General features: G+C 45.8%; 1 protein-coding gene and 1 long non-coding RNA gene across 7 annotated transcripts in view; both read right to left on the bottom strand.

Annotated features, from left to right (window-relative positions):
• Positions 1-16,423, bottom strand: part of LOC110516979 (lethal(2) giant larvae protein homolog 1) — a 100,492-nt gene that overhangs the window by 77,777 nt on the left and 6,292 nt on the right. The gene's annotated exons all lie outside the window — the stretch shown is intronic.
• LOC118947106 lies at positions 8,418-10,935 on the bottom strand. 2 transcript variants are annotated; one of them, XR_005041764.1, is made up of 3 exons: positions 10,495-10,935; positions 8,704-10,450; positions 8,418-8,577 (listed from the first exon to the last, which is right to left on the bottom strand). It is a non-coding gene; the product is annotated as an uncharacterized LOC118947106 (long non-coding RNA). The 2 variants fall into 2 exon arrangements; XR_005041765.1 differs by having other exon boundaries at positions 8,418-8,940; positions 9,256-10,450.

The raw sequence follows: 16,423 nt of genomic DNA, 5'->3' as shown, positions 1-16,423 counted from the left end.
GACCTATATTCATCCTGCCCTGCCTCTAGACCCAAACTGTTACAGACCTATATCCATCCTGCCCTGCCCTGCCTCTAGACCCAAACTGTTACAGACCTATATCCATCCTGCCCTGCCTCTAGACCCAAACTGTTACAGACCTGCATCCATCCTGCCCTGCCTCTAGACCCAAACTGTTACAGACCTATATCCATCCTGCCCTGCCTCTAGACCCAAACTGTTACAGACCTGCATCCATCCTGCCCTGCCTCTAGACCCAAACTGTTACAGACCTGTATCCATCCTGTCCTGCCCTGCCTCTAGACCCAAACTGTTACAGACCTATATCCATCCTGCCCTGCCTCTAGACCCAAACTGTTACAGACCTGTATCCATCCTGCCCTGCCTCTAGACCCAAACTGTTACAGACCTATATTCATCCTGCCCTGCCTCTAGACCCAAACTGTTACAGACCTGTATCCATCCTGCCCTGCCTCTAGACCCAAACTGTTACAGACCTATATTCATCCTGCCCTGCCTCTAGACCCAAACTGTTACAGACCTGCATCCTTCCTGCCCTGCCTCTAGACCCAAACTGTTACAGACCTATATTCATCCTGCCCTGCCTCTAGACCCAAACTGTTATAGACCTGTATCCATCCTGTCCTGCCTCTATACCCAAACTGTTACAGACCTGTATCCATCCTGTCCTGCCCTGCCTCTATACCCAAACTGTTACAGACCTGTATCCATCCTGCCCTGCCCTGCCTCTAGACCCAAACTGTTACAGACCTGTATCCATCCTGCCCTGCCTCTAGACCCAAACTGTTACAGACCTATATCCATCCTGCCCTGCCTCTAGACCCAAACTGTTACAGACCTATATCCATCCTGCCCTGCCTCTAGACCCAAACTGTTACAGACCTGTATCCATCCTGTCCTGCCCTGCCTCTAGACCCAAACTGTTACCCATCCTCTGTATCCATCCTGTCCTGCCTCTAGACCCAAACTGTTACAGACCTATATCCATCCTGCCCTGCCTCTAGACCCAAACTGTTACAGACCTGTATCCATCCTGCCCTGCCTCTAGACCCAAACTGTTACAGACCTATATCCATCCTGTCCTGCCTCTAGACCCAAACTGTTACAGACCTGTATCCATCCTGCCCTGCCTCTAGACCCAAACTGTTACAGACCTGTATCCATCCTGCCCTGCCTCTAGACCCAAACTGTTATAGACCTATATCCATCCTGCCCTGCCCTGCCTCTAGACCCAAACTGTTACAGACCTGTATCCATCCTGCCCTGCCTCTAGACCCAAACTGTTACAGACCTATATCCATCCTGTCCTGCCCTGCCTCTAGACCCAAACTGTTATAGACCTATATCCATCCTGCCCTGCCTCTAGACCCAAACTGTTATAGACCTATATCCATCCTGCCCTGCCCTGCCTCTAGACCCAAACTGTTACAGACCTGCATCCATCCTGCCCTGCCTCTAGACCCAAACTGTTACAGACCTGTATCCATCCTGTCCTGCCCTGCCTCTAGACCCAAACTGTTACCCATCCTCTGTATCCATCCTGTCCTGCCTCTAGACCCAAACTGTTACAGACCTATATCCATCCTGTCCTGCCTCTAGACCCAAACTGTTATAGACCTATATCCATCCTGCCTGCCCTGCCTCTAGACCCAAACTGTTACAGACCTGTATCCATCCTGTCCTGCCTCTAGACCCAAACTGTTACAGACCTATATCCATCCTGTCCTGCCTCTAGACCCAAACTGTTACAGACCTGTATCCATCCTGTCCTGCCCTGCCTCTAGACCCAAACTGTTACAGACCTATATCCATCCTGCCCTGCCCTGCCTCTAGACCCAAACTGTTACAGACCTGTATCCATCCTGTCCTGCCTCTAGACCCAAACTGTTACAGACCTATATCCATCCTGCCCTGCCTCTAGACCCAAACTGTTACAGACCTATATCTATCCTGCCCTGCCCTGCCTCTAGACCCAAACTGTTACAGACCTATATCCATCCTGCCCTGCCTCTAGACCCAAACTGTTACAGACCTGTATCCATCCTGCCCTGCCTCTAGAACCAAACTGTTACAGACCTGTATCCATCCTGTATCCATCCTGTATCCATCCTGTATCCATCCTGTCCTGCCTCTAAGGTCTTCTAAAGCCAAGTGAACAAACAGGTCACTGAGCATCTCGAATCCCACCGTACCTTCTTCTCTCTCACACACACAGACCCAGTCAACCCACCCAGCCTCTGTCTCAGTCAGGCCAAGCAGCCCCTCTCTGGAATACCAACCCACCCAGCCTCTGGCTCATGTCTGTCTCAGTCAGGCCAAGCAGCCCCTCTCTGGAGAACCAACCCACACACCTCTTAACAGAGCCTGCAACAATAGCCTACTGAGCTCAGAGCAACAGGATGGGTGTGTGAAGTAGGGGTGATGAATGAGGAAAGAGGAGGGAATTCAACTTTGAGTCTATAAGAAGAAACTGGCTGAAGGAGAGCGAGCGAGCGTGGTGGAGAGAGAGAGAGATGGCGAGCGAGGTGGAGAGAGTGCGAGCGAGGTGGAGAGAGAGCGAGCGAGGTGGAGAGAGAGAGAGAGAGAGCGAGCGAGGTGGAGAGAGAGAGAGCGAGCGAGCGAGCGAGGTGGAGAGAGAGAGAGATAGCGAGCGAGGTGGAGAGAGAGAGAGAGAGCGAGCGAGGTGGAGAGAGAGAGAGAGAGCGAGCGAGGTGGAGAGAGAGAGAGAGAGCGAGCGTGGTGGAGAGAGAGAGAGATAGCGAGCGAGGTGGAGAGAGAGAGAGAGCGAGCGAGGTGGAGAGAGAGAGAGAGAGCGAGCGAGGTGGAGAGAGAGAGAGAGAGCGAGCGAGGTGGAGAGAGAGAGAGAGAGCGAGCGAGGTGGAGAGAGAGAGAGAGAGCGAGCGAGGTGGAGAGAGAGAGAGAGAGCGAGCGAGGTGGAGAGAGAGAGAGAGAGCGAGCGAGGTGGAGAGAGAGAGAGAGAGCGAGCGAGGTGGAGAGAGAGAGAGAGAGCGAGCGAGGTGGAGAGAGAGAGAGAGAGCGAGCGAGGTGGAGAGAGAGAGAGAGAGCGAGCGAGGTGGAGAGAGAGAGAGAGAGCGAGCGAGGTGGAGAGAGAGAGAGAGAGCGAGCGAGGTGGAGAGAGAGAGAGAGAGCGAGCGAGGTGGAGAGAGAGAGAGAGAGCGAGCGAGGTGGAGAGAGAGAGAGAGAGCGAGCGAGGTGGAGAGAGAGAGAGAGAGCGAGCGAGCGAGGTGGAGAGAGAGAGAGAGAGCGAGCGAGCGAGGTGGAGAGAGAGAGAGCGAGCGAGCGAGGTGGAGAGAGAGAGAGCGAGCGAGCGAGGTGGAGAGAGAGAGAGCGAGCGAGCGAGGTGGAGAGAGAGAGAGCGAGCGAGCGAGGTGGAGAGAGAGAGAGCGAGCGAGCGAGGTGGAGAGAGAGAGAGCGAGCGAGCGAGGTGGAGAGAGAGAGAGCGAGCGAGCGAGGTGGAGAGAGAGAGCGAGCGAGCGAGGTGGAGAGAGAGAGAGCGAGCGAGCGAGGTGGAGAGAGAGAGCGAGCGAGGAAGGTGGAGAGAGAGAGCGAGCGAGGAAGGTGGAGTGAGAGCGAGCGAGGTGGAGAGAGAGCGAGCGAGCGAGGTGGAGAGAGAGCGAGCGAGCGAGGTGGAGAGAGAGCGAGCGAGCGAGGTGGAGAGAGAGCAAGCGAGCGAGCGAGGTGGAGAGAGAGCAAGCGAGCGAGCGAGGTGGAGAGAGAGCAAGCGAGCCTAGCGAGGTGGAGAGAGAGCAAGCGAGCGAGCGAGGTGGAGAGAGAGCAAGCGAGCGAGCGAGGTGGAGAGAGAGCAAGCGAGCGAGCGAGGTGGAGAGAGAGCAAGCGAGCGAGCGAGGTGGAGAGAGAGCAAGCGAGCGAGCGAGAGAAAAGGGAGAGAGGTGGAGAGAAGTGGAGAGAAGGGTGGAAAGGGAGAGAGGTGGAGAGGGAGAGAGGTGGAGAGAAGGGTGGAGAGAAGGGTGGAGAGAAGGGTGGAGAGGGAGAGAGGTGTAGAGAAGGGTGGAGAGGGAGAGAAAAGGGAGAGAGGTGGAGAGAAGGTTGGAGAGGGAGAGAGGTGGAGAGGGAGAGAGGTGGAGAGAAGGGTGGAGAGAAGGGTGGAGAGGGAGAGAGGTGTAGAGAAGGGTGGAGAGGGAGAGAGGTGGAGAGAAGGGTGGAGAGAGAGGTGGAGAGAAGGTTGGAGAGGGAGAGAGGTGGAGAGGGGTGGAGAGGGAGAGAGGTGGAGACAAGGGTGGAGAGGGAGAGAGGTGGAGACAAGGGTGGAGAGGGAGAGAGGTGGAGAGAAGGGTGGAGAGGGAGAGAGGTGGAGAGAAGGGTGGAGAGGGAGAGAAAAGGGAGAGAGGTGGAGAGAAGGTTGGAGAGGGAGAGAGGTGGAGAGGGGTGGAGAGGGAGAGAGGTGGAGACAAGGGTGGAGAGGGAGAGAAAAGGGAGAGAGGTGGAGAGGGAGAGAGGTGGAGAGGGAGAGAGGGAGAGAGGTAGAGAGAAGGGTGGAGGTGGAGAGAAGGGTGGAGAGGGAGAGAGAGAGGTGGAGAGAAGGGTGGAGAGGGAGAGAAAAGGGAGAGAGGTGGCAAGGGAGAGGTGGAGAGGAAGAGGCAGATTTAAAGCTCCTCTTTTTGAGTCCACGATGCCCCATTAGAATGCTAATGAGAGGAGAGAGAGAGAGAGAGAGAGAAAGAGAGAGAAAAGAGAGGGAGAGAAGTAGAAACAGAGAGACGGAGAAAGAGACAGAGGGAGGAGTATTAGAGGATGAATGGGCGTATCTGTCTCTACAGCTGGGTTTCATCAGACACACAGAGAGAACTCAACAACACAATGTTCTACAAGAGAACACAGAACACATTCTAGCACTCCGAAAGAGAACACAGAACACATTCTAGCACTCCAAAAGAGAACACAGAACACATTCTAGAACTCCAAAAGAGAACACAGAACACATTCTAGAACTCCAAAAGAGAACACAGAACACATTCTAGTACTGCAAAAGAGAACACAGAACACATTCTAGAACTCAGAACCCAGACCTACAGAACAGGAAGACAGATGCTAGATAAGGAATCTGTATTAGAGGATGGAGACACAGCCCCAGGAGGAATCTGGATAGAGTATGGAGACACAGCCCCAGGAGGAATCTGGATAGAGTATGGAGACGCAGCCCCAGGAGGAATCTGAATGAGAGTATGGAGACGTAGCCCCAGGAGGAATCTGAATGAGAGTATGGAGACGCAGCCCCAGGAGGAATCTGAATGAGAGTATGGAGACGCAGCCCCAGGAGGAATCTGGATGAGAGTATGGAGACACTGCCCCAGGAGGAATCTGGATTAGAGTATGGAGACGCAGCCCCAGGAGGAATCTGAATGAGAGTACGGAGACACAGCCCCAGGAGGAATCTGGATTAGAGTACGGAGACACAGCCCCAGGAGGAATCTGGATTAGAGTACGGAGACACAGCCCCAGGAGGAATCTGGATTAGAGTACGGAGACACAGCCCCAGGAGGAATCTGGATTAGAGTACGGAGACACAGCCCCAGGAGGAATCTGGATTAGAGTACGGAGACACAGCCCCAGGAGGAATCTGGATTAGAGTATGGGGACACAGCCCCAGGAGGAATCTGGATTAGAGTATGGAGACGCAGCCCCAGAACAAGGTCCACTAGAGGAGGTGAAAGACCCTGCCATCCGTAGAGTAAATATTTGCCTGATGTCAGAGTATTGATAACAAACAGACAGACATAGCAGCTCAGTCCTGGTTCTAACAGATAGATCCTGGTCCAGCTCAGTCCTGGTACTAACAGATAGATCCTGGTCCAGCCCAGTCCTGGTTCTAACAGATAGATCCTGGTCCAGCTCAGTCCTGGTTCTAACAGATAGATCCTGGTCCAGGGATAATATAACACAGTATCCAGCCCAGTCCTAGTTCTAACAGAGACATCCTGGTCCAGCCCAGTCCTGGTTCTAACAGATAAATCCTGGTCCAGCCCAGTCCTGGTTCTAACAGATAGATCCTGGTCCAGTCCAGTCCTGGTTCTAACAGATAGATCCTGGTCCAGCTCAGTCCTGGTTCTAACAGATAGATCCTGGTCCAGCCCAGTCCTGGTTCTAACAGATAGATCCTGGTCCAGGGATAATATAACACAGTATCCAGCCCAGTCCTGGTTCTAACAGAGACATCCTGGTCCAGCCCAGTCCTGGTTCTAACAGATAGATCCTGGTCCAGCCCAGTCCTGGGTCTAACAGAGACATCCTGGTCCAGCCCAGTCCTGGTTCTAACAGAGACATCCTGGTCCAGCCCAGTCCTGGTTCTAACAGAGACATCCTGGTCCAGCCCAGTCCTGGTTCTAACAGAGACATCCTGGTCCAGGGATAATATAACACAGTATCCAGCCCAGTCCTGGGTCTAACAGATAGATCCTGGTCCAGTGATAATATAACACAGTATCCAGCCCAGTCCTGGGTCTAACAGAGACATCCTGGTCCAGCCCAGTCCTGGTTCTAACAGAGACATCCTGGTCCAGCCCAGTCCTGGTTCTAACAGAGACATCCTGGTCCAGCCCAGTCCTGGCTCTAACAGAGACATCCTGGTCCAGTGATAATATAACACAGTATCCAGCCCAGTCCTGGTTCTAACAGAGACATCCTGGTCCAGCCCAGTCCTGGTTCTAACAGATAGATCCTGGTCCAGCCCAGTCCTGGGTCTAACAGAGACATCCTGGTCCAGCCCAGTCCTGGTTCTAACAGAGACATCCTGGTCCAGCCCAGTCCTGGTTCTAACAGAGACATCCTGGTCCAGCCCAGTCCTGGTTCTAACAGAGACATCCTGGTCCAGTGATAATATAACACAGTATCCAGCCCAGTCCTGGGTCTAACAGATAGATCCTGGTCCAGTCCTGGCTGCTACTGTAATGGAGAGGAGAGGGGACTTTCAGACAAGACCCAGAAACAAAGCTCCCTCTCACTCACAAAGGGGTAAGGGGTAACACAGGGCAGGAAAACATGCATTCCATAAGGAGAGACCGACTCCCCCATATCCACCAGACAACATACACACACAATCCTGTCTGACACACGGAGAGGGGGAGGAGACACACGGAGAGGGGGAGGAGACAGAGGAAACATGCATTCCATAAGGAGAGACCGACTCCCCCATATCCCCCAGACAACATACACACACAATCCTGTCTGACACACGGAGAGGGGGAGGAGACACACGGAGAGGGGGAGGAGACAGAGGGGAAGACACACGGAGAGGGGGAGGAGGCAGAGGGGGAGACACACGGAGAGGGGGAGGAGACAGAGGGGGAGACACACGGAGAGGGGGAGAGGAGACACGGAGAGGGGGAGAGGAGACACACAGAGAGGGGGAGGAGACAGAGGGGGAGACACACGGAGAGGGGGAGGAGACACACGGAGAGGGGGAGGAGACACACGGAGAGGGGGAGGAGACACACGGAGAAGGGGAGGAGACACACGGAGAGGGGGAGGAGACAGAGGGGGAGACACACGGAGAGGAGGAGGAGACAAATGGCGAGGGGGAGGCGACAGAGGGGGAGGAGACAGAGGGGGAGGAGACAGAGGGGGAGGAGACAGAGGGGGAGGAGACACACAGAGAGGGGGAGGAGAGGAGACACACAGAGAGGGGGGAGAGAAGACACACAGAGAGAGGGGGGAGAGAAGACACACAGAGAGGGGGGAGAGGACACACAGAGAGGGGGGAGAGGACACACAGAGAGGGAGGGGGAGAGGAGACACACGGAGAGGGAGGGGGAGAGAAGACACACAGAGAGGGGGGAGAGGACACACAGAGAGGAGGGGGGAGAGGAGACACACGGAGAGGGAGGGGGAGAGGAGACACACGGAGAGGGGGGGGGAGAGGAGACACAGAGAGGGGGGGGAGAGGAGACACACGGAGAGGGGGGAAGAGGAGACACACTGAGAGGGGGGAGAGGACACACAGAGAGGGGGGGGGGAGGAGACACACGGAGAGGGGGGGAGAGGACACACAGAGAGGGGGGGAGAGGAGACACACGGAGAGGGGGGGAGAGGAGACACACGGAGAGGGGGGGGAGCAGACCTAATCCCATTTCACTACTACCTTAATCAGACCTGATTCCATTTCACCACTACTATTATAATTGATGCCTTACTCAGACCTAATCCCATTTCACTACTACCTTCCTTAGACCTAATCCCATTTCACTACTACCTTACTCAGACCTAATCCCATTTCACCACTACCTTACTCAGCCCTAATCCCATTTCACTACTACCTTAATCAGACCTGATTCCATTTCACCATTACTATTATCATTGATGCCTTACTCAGACCTAATCCCATTTCACTACTACCTTCCTTAGATCTGATCCCATTTCACTACTACCTTCCTCAGACCTAATCCCATTTCACTACTACTTTACTCAGACCTGATCCCATTTCATCACTACTATTATCATTGATGCCTTACTCAGCCCTGATCCCATTTCACTACTACCTTCCTCAGACCTAATCCCATTTCACTACTACCTTACTCAGACCTCATCCCATTTCACTACTACCTTACTCAGCCCTGATCCCATTTCATCACTACTATTATCATTGATCCCTTACTCAGACCTGATCCCATTTCACCACTACTATTATCATTGATGCCTTACTCAGACCTAATCCCATTTCACTACTACCTTACTCAGACCTGATCCCATTTCATCACTACTATTATCATTGATGCCTTACTCAGCCCTGATCCCATTTCACTACTACCTTCCTCAGACCTAATCCCATTTCACTACTACCTTACTCAGCCCTGATCCCATTTCATCACTACTATTATCATTGATCCCTTACTCAGACCTGATCCCATTTCACCACTACTATTATCATTGATGCCTTACTCAGACCTAATCCCATTTCACTACTACCTTACTCAGACCTGATCCCATTTCATCACTACTATTATCATTGATGCCTTACTCAGCCCTGATCCCATTTCACTACTACCTTCCTCAGACCTAATCCCATTTCACTACTACCTTACTCAGACCTGATCCCATTTAACCACTATTATCATTGATGCCTTACTCAGACCTGATCCCATTTCACTACTACCTTACTCAGACCTAATCCCATTTCACTACTACCTTACTCAGACCTGATCCCATTTCACCACTACTTTACTCAGACCTAATCCCATTTCACTACTACCTTCCTCAGACCTAATCCCATTTCACTACTACCTTCCTCAGACCTAATCCCATTTCACTACTACCTTCCTCAGACCTAATCCCATTTCACTACTACCTTACTCAGACCTAATCCCATTTCACTACTACCTTACTCAGACCTAATCCCATTTCACTACTACCTTACTCAGACCTGATCCCATTTCATCACTACTATTATCATTGATGCCTTACTCAGCCCTGATCCCATTTCACTACTACCTTCCTCAGACCTAATCCCATTTCACTACTACCTTACTCAGACCTGATCCCATTTCATCACTACTATTATCATTGATGCCTTACTCAGCCCTGATCCCATTTCACTACTACCTTACTCAGACCTAATCCCATTTCACTACTACCTTACTCAGACCTGATCCCATTTCACCACTACTTTACTCAGACCTAATCCCATTTCACTACTACCTTCCTCAGACCTAATCCCATTTCACTACTACCTTCCTCAGACCTAATCCCATTTCACTACTACCTTCCTCAGACCTAATCCCATTTCACTACTACCTTCCTCAGACCTAATCCCATTTCACTACTACCTTACTCAGACCTAATCCCATTTCACTACTACCTTACTCAGACCTAATCCCATTTCACTACTACCTTACTCAGACCTGATCCCATTTCATCACTACTATTATCATTGATGCCTTACTCAGCCCTGATCCCATTTCACTACTACCTTCCTCAGACCTAATCCCATTTCACTACTACCTTACTCAGACCTGATCCCATTTCATCACTACTATTATCATTGATGCCTTACTCAGCCCTGATCCCATTTCACTACTACCTTACTCAGACCTAATCCCATTTCACTACTACCTTACTCAGACCTGATCCCATTTCACCACTACTTTACTCAGACCTAATCCCATTTCACTACTACCTTCCTCAGACCTAATCCCATTTCACTACTACCTTCCTCAGACCTAATCCCATTTCACTACTACCTTCCTCAGACCTAATCCCATTTCACTACTACCTTACTCAGACCTAATCCCATTTCACTACTACCTTACTCAGACCTAATCCCATTTCACTACTACCTTACTCAGACCTGATCCCATTTCATCACTACTATTATCATTGATGCCTTACTCAGCCCTGATCCCATTTCACTACTACCTTCCTCAGACCTAATCCCATTTCACTACTACCTTACTCAGACCTGATCCCATTTAACCACTATTATCATTGATGCCTTACTCAGACCTAATCCCATTTCACTACTACCTTACTCAGCCCTGATTCCATTTCACCACTACTATTATCATTGATGCCTTACTCAGCCCTGATCCCATTTCACCACTACTATTATCATTGATGCCTTACTCAGCCCTGATCCCATTTCACTACTACTATTATCATTGATGCCTTACTCAGACCTGATCCCATTTCACCACTACTATTATCATTGATACCTTACTCAGCCCTGATCCCATTTCACCACTACTATTATCATTGATACCTTACTCAGCCCTGATCCCATTTCACTACTACCTTACTCAGCCCTGATCCCATTTCACCACTACTATTATAATTGATGCCTACTGCTGTTGGGCCACTCTTGTTCTTATATGGAGAGAGCAGAGATGTCATCAGGGCAAAGAGTCTCAAATATAAAATATATTTTGATTTGTTTAACACTTTTTTTGGTTACTACATGATTCCATGTGTTACTTCATAGTAATATACACTGTATATATACACACACCAAGTACACCAACACACTACAGGTATATATATATATATACACCAAGTACACCAACACACTACAGGTATATATATATACACCAAGTACACCAACACACTACAGGTATATATATATATATATATACACCAAGTACACCAACACACTACAGGTATATATATATACACACCAAGTACACCAACACACTACAGGTATATATATATATATATATATACACCAAGTACACCAACACACTACAGGTATATATATATATATACACACCAAGTACACCAACACACTACAGGTATATATATATATACACACCAAGTACACCAACACACTACAGGTATATATATATACACACCAAGTACACCAACACACTACAGGTATATATATATACATATACACCAAGTACACCAACACACTACAGGTATATATATATATACACACCAAGTACACCAACACACTACAGGTATATATATATACACACCAAGTACACCAACACACTACAGGTATATATATATACACACCAAGTACACCAACACACTACAGGTATATATATATATACACACCAAGTACACCAACACACTACAGGTATATATATATATATATACACCAAGTACACCAACACACTACAGGTATATATATATACACCAAGTACACCAACACACTACAGGTATATATATATATATATATACACCAAGTACACCAACACACTAGAGGTATATATATATACACCAAGTACACCAACACACTACAGGTATATATATATATATATATACACCAAGTACACCAACACACTACAGGTATATACATATATACACACCAAGTACACCAACACACTACAGGTATATATATATATACACCAAGTACACCAACACACTACAGGTATATATATATATATACACCAACACACTACAGGTATATATATATATATATATACACCAAGTACACCAACACACTACAGGTATATATATATATACACCATGTACACCAACACACTACAGGTATATATATATATATATACACACACCAAGTACACCAACACACTACAGGTATATATATATATATACACACCAAGTACACCAACACACTACAGGTATATATATATATATATATATATATATATATATACACCAAGTACACCAACACACTACAGGTATATATATATACACCAAGTACACCAACACACTACAGGTATATATATATATATATATATACACCAAGTACACCAACACACTAGAGGTATATATATATACACCAAGTACACCAACACACTACAGGTATATATATATACACCAAGTACACCAACACACTACAGGTATATATATATATACCAAGTACACCAACACACTACAGGTATATATATATATATACACCAAGTACACCAACACACTACAGGTATATATATATATACACACCAAGTACACCAACACACTACAGGTATATATATATATATACACACCAAGTACACCAACACACTACAGGTATATATATATATATACCAAGTACACCAACACACTACAGGTATATATATATACATACACACCAAGTACACCAACACACTACAGGTATATATATATATATATATATACACCAAGTACACCAACACACTACAGGTATATATATATACACCAAGTACACCAACACACTACAGGTATATATATATATATACACCAAGTACACCAACACACTACAGTTATATATATATATATATATATATATACACCAAGTACACCAACACACTACAGGTATATATATATATACACCAAGTACACCAACACACTACAGGTATATATATATATATATACACCAAGTACACCAACACACTACAGGTATATATATATATATACACCAAGTACACCAACACACTACAGGTATATATATATATATATACACCAAGTACACCAACACACTACAGGTATATATATATACACCAAGTACACCAACACACTACAGGTATATATATATATATATATACACCAAGTACACCAACACACTACAGGTATATATATATATATACACCAAGTACACCAACACACTACAGGTATATATATATATATACACACCAAGTACACCAACACACTACAGGTATATATATATATATACACACCAAGTACACCAACACACTACATGTATATATATATATATATATACACACCAAGTACACCAACACACTACAGGTATATATATATATATACACACCAAGTACACCAACACACTACAGGTATATATATATATATATACACACCAAGTACACCAACACACTACAGGTATATATATATATATACACACCAAGTACACCAACACACTACAGGTATATATATATATATATATATATATATACACACCAAGTACACCAACACACTAGAGGTATATATATATATATATATACACCAAGTACACCAACACACTACAGGTATATATATATATATATACACCAAGTACACCAACACACTACAGGTATATATATATATATATATATACACACCAAGTACACCAACACACTACAGGTATATATATATATATATATATACACCAAGTACACCAACACACTACAGGTATATATATATATATATATACACCAAGTACACCAACACACTACAGGTATATATATATATACACCAAGTACACCAACACACTACAGGTATATATATATATACACCAAGTACACCAACACACTACAGGTATATATATATATATATACACCAAGTACACCAACACACTACAGGTATATATATATATACACCAAGTACACCAACACACTACAGGTATATATATATATATATACACCAAGTACACCAACACACTACAGGTATATATATATATATATACACCAAGTACACCAACACACTACAGGTATATATATATATATACACCAAGTACACCAACACACTACAGGTATATATATATACACCAAGTACACCAACACACTACAGGTATATATATATATACACCAAGTACACCAACACACTACAGGTATATATATATACACCAAGTACACCAACACACTACAGGTATATATATATATATATACACCAACACACTACAGGTATATATATATATATATATATATATATACACCAAGTACACCAACACACTACAGGTATATATATATATATATATATATATATACACACCAAGTACACCAACACACTACAGGTATATATATATATATACACACCAAGTACACCAACACACTACAGGTATATATATATATATATATATACACACCAAGTACACCAACACACTACAGGTATATATATATATATACACACCAAGTACACCAACACACTACAGGTATATATATATATATATACACACCAAGTACACCAACACACTACAGGTATATATATATATACACACCAAGTACACCAACACACTACAGGTATATATATATATATATATATACACACCAAGTACACCAACACACTAGAGGTATATATATATATATATATATACACCAAGTACACCAACACACTACAGGTATATATATATATATATACACCAAGTACACCAACACACTACAGGTATATATATATATATATATATACACACCAAGTACACCAACACACTACAGGTATATATATATACACCAAGTACACCAACACACTACAGGTATATATATATACACACCAAGTACACCAACACACTACAGGTATATATATATACACCAAGTACACCAACACACTACAGGTATATATATATATATATATATACACACCAAGTACACCAACACACTACAGGTATATATATATACACCAAGTACACCAACACACTACAGGTATATATATATACACCAAGTACACCAACACACTAGAGGTATATATATATATATACACCAAGTACACCAACACACTACAGGTATATATATATATATATATACACCAAGTACACCAACACACTACAGGTATATATATATATATATATATATACACACCAAGTACACCAACACACTACAGGTATATATATATATATACCAAGTACACCAACACACTACAGGTATATATATATATACACACCAAGTACACCAACACACTACAGGTATATATATATACACCAAGTACACCAACACACTACAGGTATATATATATACACCAAGTACACCAACACACTACAGGTATATACACCAAACCGGTCATGCTGGAGGATGTTGCAGGCAGCAGAACGTTCTCCACGGCGTCTCCAGACTGTCACGTCTGTCACACGTGCTCAGTGTGAACCTGCTTTCATCTGTGAAGAGCACAGGGCGCCAGTGGCGAATTTGCCAATCTTGGCGTTCTCTGGCAAATGCCAAACGTCCTGCACGGTGTTGGGCTGTAAGCACAACCCCCACCTGTGGACGTCGGGCCCTCATACCACCCTCATGGAGTCTGTTTCTGACCGTTTGAGCAGACACATGCACATTTGTGGCCTGCTGGAGGTCATTTTGCAGAGCTCTGGCAGTGCTCCTCCTGCTCCTCCTTGCACAAAGGCGGAGGTAGCGGTCCTGCTGCTGGGTTGTTGCCCTCTTATGGCCTCTTCCACGTCTCCTGATGTACTGGCCTGTCTCCTGGTAGCGCCTCCATGCTCTGGACACTACGTTGACAGACACAGCAAACCTTCTTGCCACAGCTCGCATTGATGTGTCATCCTGGATGAGCTGCACTACCTGAGCCACTTGTGTGGGTTGTAGACTCCGTCTCATGCTACCACTAGAGTGAAAGCACCGCCAGCATTCAAAAGTGACCAAAACATCAGCCAGGAAGCATAGGCACTGAGAAGTGGTCTGTGGTCCCCACCTGCAGAACCACTCCTTTATTGGGGGTGTCTTGCTAATTGCCTATAATTTCCACCTGTTGTCTATTCCATTTGCACAACAGCATGTGAAATTTATTGTCAATCAGTGTTGCTTCCTAAGTGGACAGTTTGATTTCACAGAAGTGTGATTGACTTGGAGTTACATTGTGTTGTTTAAGTGTTCCCTTTATTTTTTTGAGCAGTGTATATTACAGCCTTATTCTAAAATGGATTAAGTTGTTTATTTTTCTCATCAATCTACACACAATACCCCGTAATGACATCACAATACCCCGTAATGACATCACAATACCCCATAATGACATCACAATGCCCCATAATGACCTCTGTCATTGCCAACAAAGGGTATATAACAAAGTATTGAGATAAACTTTTGGTCAATAACAAATACTTGTTTTCCACCACAATTTGCAAATAAATTCATTAAAAATCCTACAATGTGATTTTCTGTATTTTATTTTCTCATTTTGTCTGTCATAGTTGAAGTGTACCTATGATGAAAATTACAGGCCTCTCACATCTTTTTAAGTGGGAGAACTTACAATTGGTGGCTGACTAAATACTTTTTTGCCCCACTGTATATACATTCAGTAGAGGAGCAACAGTCTCTCTCCCTCCTCCCCTCCCTCTACCCCACCTCTCAGCTGTGCC

The sequence above is a fragment of the Oncorhynchus mykiss genome, unplaced genomic scaffold (genome assembly GCF_013265735.2).
Source record: "Oncorhynchus mykiss isolate Arlee unplaced genomic scaffold, USDA_OmykA_1.1 un_scaffold_130, whole genome shotgun sequence".
Classification (NCBI taxonomy): domain Eukaryota; kingdom Metazoa; phylum Chordata; class Actinopteri; order Salmoniformes; family Salmonidae; genus Oncorhynchus; species Oncorhynchus mykiss.
Note: the sequence above shows the minus strand (reverse complement) of the source record. Positions and strands in the feature narration are given on the sequence as shown.